The sequence below is a fragment of the Capricornis sumatraensis genome, chromosome 21, assembly GCF_032405125.1.
Source record: "Capricornis sumatraensis isolate serow.1 chromosome 21, serow.2, whole genome shotgun sequence".
Taxonomy (NCBI): domain Eukaryota; kingdom Metazoa; phylum Chordata; class Mammalia; order Artiodactyla; family Bovidae; genus Capricornis; species Capricornis sumatraensis.
The window spans coordinates 56,401,201-56,413,281 of record NC_091089.1 but is presented as its reverse complement, the minus strand read 5'-3'; positions in this window follow the sequence as shown (position 1 = coordinate 56,413,281).

Sequence of the window (12,081 nt, the reverse complement as noted above, 5' to 3'; positions counted from 1 at the left end):
TTATCACAAAAGAGCAAAAAGGAAACAACAATGTTCCAATAGGACACATTTAATGAAAAATATATGGAACTCTATACATTTATGAAATATTACAAATGTAAAAGGAAATAAATATTACAAATGTAAAAGGAAATAAATATCTCAAAGTCTCAGAGATTTTTTAAAAATAGACAAATGGTTAAGATGGTAAATTATATGTTATACATATTTCATGAGAAAAAAATTTTAAGTGTACATAAAACAATGCAACATTCTCAGAAGGAACAACAACCATGCCGATACTTTGAACTTTTGTAACTTCTAGATAAACTAAGTTTATGAAAAAGTGTTAGGAGTCCATCAGAAGAGGAACTAATTTTTAAGCAAAATGGGATTAGGAAGAATGACTTGCTGACAAGTTTGAAATGAGAGGAATTTACAGGTGCACAAGCAAGATTTCCTTGGCTTTGAAAGGAAGCCCTACACTAAATGTATAGTTAACTCGACTCTTCTGTTCTAGAAAAGGGGTACTGAGGAGATGTAAAATATGATGTCATAATATGAAACCATCAGCTATTCAAAAAGCAACGTCTGCTCACTAGTAAAACGAGTGGTGCAGATCTTAAGCACCACAGGAGTCTGACATGAGGGCGATGGGGCTGGTGGCAGGGGAGGCTTTTTAGAGGCAGGCTGTGAGCCACGTCCTTCAGGACGACAGAAGGGCAGGAAAGGAGGTGGAAGACGCAAGACTCTGAGGGACAGTGAGCATGCAGAGAATTAACAGATTAAAGCTCACAATGGTGCGGCTGAATTTTTCCACCCCTTTCCATTTCCTTTTCCATTTCTAGTGGCTGTAATCAGGTCCATGGGGTCCTGGGAGACCTACTAGTGTCTTGAGATTTCCACCCTGCCTCAACCCCTGCCATCGACCCGGAGAAAAACAGAGGCTGAGAGAGAAAAGCAAGAGCATTAAGTGAGACTGTACACACATGGTAAACCTGCCAAGCTTTACAAATGCAATCGGCACTCATTGCTTCAATCAGTGCTTTATTATTATATTACTTTTAAAAGAATTAAAAACTGTATTACCAAAGTAGCCTCAGTGGCACGACCATACCTTAACAGCAAAGCAAGTTGGTGAGGAAGAAAAGGTGTTTTTTCATGTTCTGATTGTTGGTGACTAAGCTGTGGCTCCAGAGCTCCTGCCTCGTGCCTGGTGATGGGTTCCCAGCTCCTCCAGGCAGTCGGCTCCAGGAGCCCTCTCCGAATCTCCCCTTCCCTCGCAGCCCTGTTGGACTCTAGTTCATCTTTTTACATTTGTGTTCCCTCCCACCAGCCCCCACCCCTCCTACTAGGTGAGGAGCTTAGGTCAGGGACCCTGTTAAGACCCAGGTTCCAGAGTCAGAATGCCCAAATTTGAATCCTGTCACTGCTATTCTCTAGCAGTGTGACCTCAGGTTAAATCACCCAACTTCTCTGGACCTCACTTTTCTGATTTATCAACAGAGATTGTGAGTCTATAAGTTAACTCATAAAAAGCACTTTAGATAGTTAGTGCATGCTTACAGTGAACATTCAAAATGTTAACTGTTTGATTGCCTCAGAGCCTAGCACAGTGTCTGGCATATAATGTGTGCTCAGGAAATACTCCTGGAAGGAAGGAAGGAAGGAAAGAAGAAAGAAAAGGAAGGAACGAGGAAGACAAGAAGGAAGAAATTTTTTACTGAGTAGAAAAAAACTTGTATTCCTCTTTGCATCTTTCCCAGAACCTAGCACCGCGATGAGTAGATCTGTGTTCAAAGAAAGGCTTCAAGGCAAAGATTCTACACAAAATGAAGAAACAAAGCCACTGCCGGGGTGGAATTCCAGGTCCCCCTGAGAGGTTTTTTTTGACCAGAGATCTTATCTTCAAGATGTTCTATTCAGGCACCAACACAGGAGTTACCCTTGAGAGCTCCCTGAACTTCACCTCCCGCAGGGGAGGGGTGAATATAAATGGGAGCATGAAGAGCTGCACTCCGAGTCCCGAAATATGGACCTGCTACAATAGGCACAACGCTGCTGTCACACCCTTCCTGAAATTCTGGACTTGTCCTTTCATAACAATTCGCAGAAGCATTAGAATTTTGGAGCTAATCACTGGCTTGTGAAACACACCCAAGAATCAGCAATTGGCAGGTGTAAACCTGTCCAAGATTTTATGGGTGGAAAATAGGTGGTATGGATAACTTCACTTGGATTAACACCAGTGTTATCGAAAAACAACTTATTCCCCACAAGACTGCACTGGTTTTCCATCAGACATATGGACTGTATCTCACCTAAACACTCCAACATATTGAAGAGAACTTTTATAAACATAAAGATGAGATTTTAATTTTAAAGACTGAAATATCTTAAAATTTTTGGGGGCAAAAGTCAGGATTCTAGTTCTAGTTCCATTACTTTCTGAACACTGAGGACAAGGACAAGTCAGTCAGCATCTCTGAAACGGAGCAGGAGCCCCTGCCGGGCCTACACTGGGTGGGGCACTGCTATAACCATTTATTCACGCAATAAACTTTTATTGGGTACCTACTATGGGCTTCCCTGCTGGCTCAGATGGTAAAGAATCTGTCTGCAATGCAGGAAACCCGGGTTTGATCCCTGGGTCAGGAAGATCCCCTGGAGGAGGAAATGGCAACCCACTCCAGTATTCTTGCCTGGAGAATCCCATGGACAGAGGAGCCTGGCGGGCTACAGCCCATGGAGTCACAAAGAGTGGGACACCACCAAGATCTGAAAGCACTGAGGCTGTGTTCTCTCCCTCTAAGAAGAAACCCAGGTTTGCTCAGGGCAGGTGATCTGTCCAAAGAACTTGCACTCTGGGTTTCCCTATAGGTCAGCACTGATTCTCGTGCCCAGATAATACCCTCTTTCTCTGGCTCTTTTTCTCTGCTTTTCTGCTGGTCTTTTCCGTCTCTGTAATAAAGCTGTTTAAAAGGCACAAAGACCAAGCAAGAAGAGACAGTGTCACTACATTGACAGAAACAGGATTTGACCTTCAACACAGCCTGAGCTGGGTGCTTTACAGTCGGGTTTGTGTGTGTGTGTGTATTAAACCTGCCTTTGGAGAACTGAGCTCTGGCCCAGATGTCTAAAGGAAATCAATCTGTCGTAGAATTGTGCAGACAACCACAGCTCTCCGCTTTGGTAAAAGAGAAACTTCAGACTGAGGCAATTTGTAAAAACTTCTCTAATGGTGTGTGAGCGCCATCTGACGCCCAGAGGCAGGGGTGGCTTCAGTCTCTAGTTTCAGGCTCAACATACTAACCACAGAATGCAGTTATCAAAATAAGGAGCCACACTCTAAGATCCATGAATTTTCTTGTCAATTTTCTTGTCAATAATGCATAGCTAGTAGCAGCCATTATGACTGCTAAAAACCTCGGTTGTAAGTGGGATGTTGATATTTTTCTTTTTAAGTCTTTATTGAATTTGTTATAATATTGCTTCTGTCCTATGTTTTGATTTTTGGCCATGAAGCACGTGAGATCTTAGCTCCCTGACCAAGGATGAAACCCGCTACCCTTGCACCGGAAGTTGCAGTCTTTACTACTAGACAGCCAGGGAAGTTCCCCCGTATTTTTCTTTATATCAATTTTATGCTATACTTGTGGCCTAAGTCTTATCAAGACATAGATCATATATTTCTATGTATATTATGTCACCTCCAATTTCACTGATTGAACTAACTTGCTAAGTACCTACTATGTGAGACATCCTTTCTTAGTACTTCGAGGAAACACAAATGAATAAGGAGAAAAAAACCTTGCACCTAGGAGTTTCCCTGCTTGCAAAGGAGATAAAACATCTTGACAACTTAGGAGGAAAAAGGAATATTACAAGTGTTATGAGAGGGAATGGAAGGAAGCTCAGGGAACACTCAGACAATGATCCACTCTCTTGTAACTGAGAGGCTGAGAGGGTCTGTGGAGGTTTTTTGAAAGGTGGATATGACATCGTTTGGGGCGAGTGCTGCTCTGTGGTAGCGGGCATTCCTCTCCTTGAGACCCTGGTGGGCTCGGCCAGGGGAGGACTGTGGCAGGTATAGATCAGGCTGCTACACTGAACCCTGGGGCGGGGGCGGTGGAGGGACTCCTGATAACAGACACAAGGGTAAAGCAGGAGAGTGTGCCTTGGGCACAGGAAGAAAGCTCAGGTGCTACTGACCACCCGTTCCCTGCCAATCCAGATGCCTATGACCCTCAGCTCTGGACTCCTCACCCAGCAGATTGATGCCCGCCCCCCAGGTGGGCTGAGACCACTGAACGTGGGCTTTGAATTCAGGAGTGCCTCCCGAGAAAGAACAAAGGTCGGGAGCCACTGCGTGGACCATGAACTTAAACGTGCCTTCTTTTCACTACTCTCTGGCGAGCTCACCAGTGGGGTTTTAACTGCATACAAGTATGCTAGGACCCTGAAAGGCTTTCAGGGGACACGCAGGCATGGACACTAGACCCTCAATTTCTGTGTGCTTCCCTAAAAGTGACTGCCCTGCACATGCTCCGGCCTGGAGCAGGGTCACCCCCACCTCCCCTCCCACAGTCCCAGCCCCCTCACAAAGGAGCGACTCGGCCTTCAGCCAGGCGGACTGGAGCACTGCCCCAGGTTACCAGACCGCGGACAATGTGAGAAAGCACCTCCCCTGACGGCAAAGCAGAGCGAGTGAGGCAGGAAATCCTGAAGGAGGTAAGCTTATAGATCCCAGGGACAAGTTCAAGGCCATCTCGAAGCCTTTTGTCTTCTATGGCTGCGCGCATGATCCCTCCACTCCATGACAAGAATTTAGACGTGGAGTGCTGTCAAAGGCAGAGAAGGCAATGGCACCCCACTCCAGTACTCCTGCCTGGCAAATCCCACGGATGGAGGAGTCTGGTAGGCTGCAGTCCATGGGGTCGCGAAGAGTCGGACACGACTGAGCGACTTCACTTTCACTTTTCACTTTCCTGCATTGGAGAAGGAAATGGCAACCCACTCCAGTGTTCTTGACTGGAAAATCCCAGGGACAGGGGAGCCTGGTGGGCTGCCGTCTATGGGGTCACACAGAGTCGGACACAACTGAAGTGACTTAGCAGCAGCAGCAGCAGCAGCTGTCAAAGGAATGCGTCTGAACGGGACTGAGAAAGAAAACCATTGTGTGTTAGAAAGATTTGGCTGTGTGGGGTGAAAATGAGGAAGCGTTTTGTCCATTGATTACATGGCGGGCATATTTTATGACTAGATAACTCAAAGCAGTAGCTTCAAAAATATCTTTGAAGCACACACGCAATAATCTGGTAATCACATAACTACTGAGCTTATGTTTAAATATCAAGTATGTATGTGAGAGGGGAAATATAGATTTTTCACATCATTTGGAGGCCATTGTTAGGACCAAACCGAAGCTAGGACAGGCTCTAAGGGGCAGGCTAGGCCTGAGGTTTAGTCTCTAGGAAAGCTGAGGCACTGGGAACTCCCGCAGGCAGTGTAGCTCGACCAATTAGAAAAAAATCCCCGTAGCCCCTGCCCGCGCCAGGCCTGAGCCAATCCGGATAGGGATGCGAGGTTTAAAAGTCCCGCACTCATGTATGGTTTAACTAATCAGCTATGCTGTTACAGGAACAAAGACCCGTCTGTATAAAAGCAGATGTGATTCAGAGCTCAGGGCTCTCGGCAAGACTCCGCTGTGCTGGATGAGACTTGAGCCCTAGCTCGAGCTAGCAATAAACCCCTTTATGCTTTTGCATTGCTGTGGATGTCTTATTCTCTCAGTTTTGGGGACTCAGACACTGGGCATAACAGCCATGAAATCAGAAAGAAAAGAAGGGGAAAGAAAGAAAGGAGAGAAAAAGACAAGGGCTCTGGAGGGTAGGAGCAATTCAGAATCTCTTTCCTCTCACCTCACTCCTATTTGGGATTTTTTTTTGGGGGGGTGCTGCTCTGGGTCTTCATTGCATCACAAGGGCTCTATAGTGGGCGGGCTCAGTAGTTCTCCAATTGCGTTCAAGGGCTTAGTTACCCCAAGGAATGTGGGGCATGAGTTTCCCAACCAGGGATTGAACCCACGTCCCCTGGGTTCAAAGGTGGGTTCTTAACCACAGACCACCATGGACGTCCCTATTTGGGCTTTATTGCTCATTTAGGAACCTTTTATATGGTGTGTATTGTTTGTTTCTTTGTTTCAACTTGTTTAATGTCCTTTAATCAGAGACCAGTTGGACACGACTGAAGTGACTTAGCAGTGACTTAGCAGCAACTTAGCAGCAGAGACCAAATAGCCATATCTCACCCTCTCCAGCTGTCCTTCCATTTCTTTTCCTTTGATATTTCAGTATCCCAAGCACGAAATGTGTTAAAGGTATTCCTCCAGAAAGGATTCATGGCATAAGTCTGGGGAACGCAGAATAATCCCCCCTTCCTCCTAGAAGTCACAATGCACAGTAGCTCTGTCTCCCCATCTAGACTCCCAGGACCCATGTCTATGGTGTTCACCACTGTATCTAGTTCATGGAGACTGAGTAGGTTCTCAGTGAATACGATTCGAATGGATCAGGATACCAGAGACCCTTAATAAAAGGACATATATATGAAAACCTCGTCAATGTTCTTTAACCCAATGTTTCCTGGATTATTTCACCCTAGAACTCGTGTGTGTCCTGCTGAAACACTTTTCCTGCAGAGACAATCCCAGCAACAGTGGCAAATGGTTGTCCTATTAGATCTATTTAGAGACAGTTTCTTCACCTGGCAACACATGTTGCCTCAGGTACAGCCTAGCTCTTGGGTACACAAGGGAACATAGGAATACTCACCACCCACATTTTGCTGGCTCTTACATTTAACTGCCACGCAAGACCATGCAAGACCTTAAACCCGTTGAGGCCCCTTTGTGTATTTCTGAGAATCCCCCAAGCCCCATCTTAAACATACTCACAGAAAAGCCTGGTCAGGTATCAGGTGGAGCCCCCCCGCCATCTCCTCTGATGACGTAAGATACCACTGCACCCCGTGGAACCTGCCTTATCTGGAAGGCACTGGTGTCATCCCCTCCAGGCACTGCTGCTGTCCCTAAGCGTCATAACCACGCCTGTTTCTTCTGCCAGCTACTGCCCCATTTGCCAAGCACTTCAGCCTGATAAACACCTTGTCCACTTTGCTGATGTTCTGGAACGACTGAGAAGCCAAAATTACTCTGCATTCTTTGGAATCTTCAGTGTGCCAATGCCACCTTGCATTCCATGTCCAAGTGGGGAGATCCTTGCTGGGGGTTATATTCTGTTGGCTGCCTGCCAGGGAAGTGCCTCATCCCCCAACAGAAGTAGGTTCAGATGTGGTCACCCAGAGAAGAGTTTCCCAGAGATATATCTGAACATGGATACTGCATGGGTTTGAACTATGAACCGCCCACCAAGTCAACAAAGAGCATGGCGTTCAGCTCTATCCTCCCTGCAGAGTGCTCTCTGCCTTCTCACCTCCCACTGGCCCAGCAATCAACCCTCCTCTCCCACCCTCCAGCGGTGGAGCCTCTCCTCAAGAGAGCACTTGAGAACTTCTAATTGCTGACATCAGGGCACTTTTCATTCCAAGCTTTAGACCACTCTGTGGCGTTCACCTCTGCTGATAACACTCTCAACCCTTGAGCTGTCTCCATTCTGGTGGCTTTCCATCTACAGTTTAGCTTCATACGTATTTCCCCTCCAACCCACCCCCCGGCCCCCCAGTTCCACAGACATTTTCAACTCAGTATGTTCAAATCTGAGCCTGTGTTCTCCCCCATCCACCAAAGCTCTTCTTTGTGTATTTCCTGTTCCTGTTCATTTATTCAGAAATTCTTCAAAATGCTCTTATACATATATTATCTAGTCTCTCCAAGAAACTCATAAGAGGTTGACTATTAATTTCCAGATATTCAGGGGAATAAACTGGAAATTTAGAAAGGTGATGTAAATTTTTCAAAGTCCCACAAGAGGTAGGACATAAAGCCAACGTTTGTTTTTATCCAACTCCAAAGTCCGTACAATATAAATGGACTTAAAGGGCCCTAAAGCTGGGGAATCAGGGTTTCCCTGCTGGATCAGTGGTAAACAATCCGCCTGCCAATGCAGCAGATGCAGGTTTGATCACTAGGTCGAGAAGTTCCCGTGAAGAAGGAAACGGCAACCCAGTCCAGTATTCTCGCCTGGGAAATCCATAGACAGAGGAGCCTGGTGGGCACAGTGGAGAGGCAGGAGTCAGACACGACGCAGTGACTAGAACATGAACAATGATAACAGAGCTGGGGAACCTTCTCTTAATCTTTGCACCACAGCTCCCTTTACAGCGTCCAACTCAAAGAAGGTCTACAGTAAGTATTTGGCCCTTAAGTTACTAAATATTTCTTTATTGCCAAATATAAGCAAGCATTGTGCTGCCGGGGTTCAGCCCCGGTGGATCCAGGGTAATTCGAAGGGGAGACAGAATCGGCGTCCTAGGAAAAAACTTATTTAATTACAGATATAAAGAGAGATTAGTAAAGGATAGTGTAGTAGGAAATAGTGGAGAAAAAGAGGCTGAATTACTTGGTTTACGTGGAATACCAATAAAACTCCAAGACAAGGAGTTTGCCGAGTATCCATGCTCCAGATGAGAATTCAGCCAGAAGGGGAAAGAAAGAACGACACGAGGGAACCAGTCTTTCCAGAAACTGATCCAATTTCTTTATTTTTCAGGTTTGCTTATATACTTTTTGTTATACATAGGGATGAACACAGAGTCACATGGGGGTCAGCAGACCTGACCCTTGTCACAATCAGGTGCTTCATATAAAATTATACAAAGGTCTCAGGGATTTTACATCATCTTATGGCCATGAGGCCTGCTGACATTTTATGGCCCTTTCTGGTCAGTCAACCAGAAAACTTATTTTCTCCAGGGCTGATTTTTTTTTAAACCAAGCACCACCCTTCAAATAAAGTTGCATTCCTATAGGGTGAGGGTGCAGTGGGTTACAATCAAGAAAGGAATTTTCTTAGCCTAAGGTTTAACATGATTAAAGGTTAATACTTATTTCTCCTATATACTAGTTATATTCATTATAAGGGTGAAAGGTTGTTGTTGAATCACGACACCGGGATTCTTGGCCCCCAGAGGAGAAGAATTCAATCCGGGGCCAGAGACAAGGCTTGATCGCTCAGAGCTTTTGTGTAATAAAGTTTTATTAAAGTATAAAGAAGATAGAGAAAGCTTCTGACATAGGCATCAGAAGGGGGTAGAAAGAGTACCTGCTTGTTAGTGTTAGCAATGAAGTTATATACTCTCCAGTAAATCCAAAGAATGTCTGGAGGTTGTAAAGACTTCACCAGACCTACTCCCATAATTTACATTTTAAGACAACAGAATTAGCCAGAAGGTTTAATCCAGAGACTGTCCTCAGGCAGAATACATTGTTGTTATATAACCCTTGTAAAGAGCAGGTCTACTCCCATAATTTACAGAATTAGCCAGAGGGTTTAATCCAGAGACTGTCCTCAGGCATAATACATTGTTGTTATATAATCTTAAGGAATGTAGAGAAGGAAAAGAAGTTTGTCCTTTCTTCCTCCTTGAGAATTCCAGACCCCTCTCTCCTTGGGGACCCCTAGACTTCTTATCAACCGGCCTAGGAAATGACTCTCTCAAGGGCAGGGAATATGGAGATTCAGCAGCAAATATTAGCTCAACAAATGAAAACCCTTTACCAATATAATTTCTAATCAATCTACTATACTGTACTAATAATTTTCTAACTTCTCAAAAGAGTCTGTATTTAGAAAGTTTTAAAGCATCTCATGCCTCGCACAGTTGGGAGGCTGTAAACAATCACATGTGGCCAGACGAACCCGCTCAGGCAGGCTAGAGAACCTTCAGAGGAGTTTGTAAGTTGAAACACTCTTGTTATGCCCAGGAAGTTTTATTAACTGGAGCTGCAAGTTAACTCCTTCTCCGAGAGAAATGGTGATGGGGGAGAGCCCCCTGTAAAGTCAGAGGTGTAGGTGAGAGCATAAAACAGACTCTGGTTTTGGGGGTAGATGCTCGGGAACAGGGGGTTTCCTGAGGCTTGATCCCGCCTTTGCCTATGCAGAAGCCTCCTTCCTCATGACCTTTGCCATGGGCGGAGTTCCTCACGCTGGCTCCAGGCATTGTGCTAAGAATCAAGGGATAAAGAATAAAAGAACAAGACATGGAACCTGCTCTCAAAGAGTTATTTTCTTGTTAAAAAAAAATAATACAGGCAAGATTCAGAAAAAGGTGACCCATCACCACTGTTCTTTAACATTACTCTGAAAGTGCTAACCAAAGTAATAAGGTGCAACAATAGAATAAAGAGGCAAACCCTGGAAAGGAGAAAAAGTCACCATTACTTGCAATGATATGATTTGCATAGCTGAAAAATCCAGTTAAAAAAAAACAATTTTAAACAATTTTCTAGAAACAGACAATTCAGTAAGGTGGTCAGTCACAAAATTAATATATTGAGATGGATAGTTTTCTTGAAAATCTGAAGTAATCATATAAAATATAATGAAAAAATCTTCCTTTTACTGTAAAATACAAATACCCAAGCATCAATTTAATAAGAACTATGAGAAAGCTATATAAGGAAAACTATAAAGTTCTTCTGAAATATGTAAAATATGACAATTATTCAAAATATTATATTTCTAGATAGCTCAATATTTTTAAGTCAATACTTTTCAAAGTTTATGTTTCATAACACTCCATTCAAAAGCCCAACATATATATTTTTGCAATATGAAACAATAAAACCAAATTCATCTGAAAGAATAAAAATATAAGAGTAGTTAAGAACTGTAGGAGAAAAGAGAGACCTATCCTTCCAGATACTGAAGCATATCATTGAGCAAATCTATTACACAAAAGACAGACAAATCAATAGAACATAATGGAGAACTTAGAGGCAGAATCAAGACAAAATATTTGGGAGAAGATGAACTATTAAGTAATGCTATTAGGCCACAGGCTAACTCTTGGATAAATAAAATAGAATTCCCTACTTCATACATCAGCTACCTTTTGCTATACAACCAGGAAAACTCCGAAGCTTAGGGGCTTAAAAACAGCTTCCAATTATTTAGTTCACTTTTCTGTGGGACAGCAATTCGGGCTAGACCCAGCAGAGCAGCTCTTCAAGTCTTGATGTTCATTCAACTCCTGCTGTCAGCTACTGCTCAGCTGATACTTTGGCTAGGGATGAACTGGTCTAAGATAACCTCACTAACATTTCTGGAAGTTGGCTTGCTGTCAGCTGGAGTGATGGAGAGCAATAAGGCCACACGCTCACCCAGCAGGCTTGATCACCTGGTGGCCCTGGAGTGTTCCCAGAGAGCTAGGAGAAAGAAGCACCAAGGGTCTCATAAGGTCTAGCCTTGGAACCATACGCTGTCATTGCCACTGATTCTATTGGTCAAAGCAAGCAGTGGGTAAACAGATTCCACCTCTTTATGGGCAGAGCTGCACCCTGACACTGCAGAAAGGAGTGGTCCTGAGAAGGATGGAGAATTGAAGATTGTAGCCATTTTTGCAACCTATCACAACTATTAAACCTGAATAAACATAGAACATATAATGATTTCGGTGAAACAATAAAATCACAGAAAACTTAGATGAAAATACGAAGAAATATTGATGGGAAGAGAAGTGAGAGACAGTTTTTAAGCAAAACAACAAAACTAGATCCTATAAAAGAAAAGATGGATGGTTAATTCTCTAAACATTTAATATTTTCAGAAAAATGCCATAAAGAAATAAAAAGTAAACAAGGGGAGAAAAATTAAAATTCTAGGAAAGGGTTAATGCATAAAGAGTTTTCATAATTTTCCAATGTTAAAAAAAAACAAAGAATAATTCATAAAAGTAAAAACTGCAAATTATCAATAAAGATGTAAAAATACGTCCATCCTCAACAGTAATCAAAGGTATATAAACTAAACCGGTAATAACATACAATTGTTGGCCTGTATCACAGTAAAGAATCTGCCTGTCAGTGCAGGAGAAGCAGGTTTGATCCTTCCCTGGATTAGAAAGATCCCCTGGAGAAGGAAA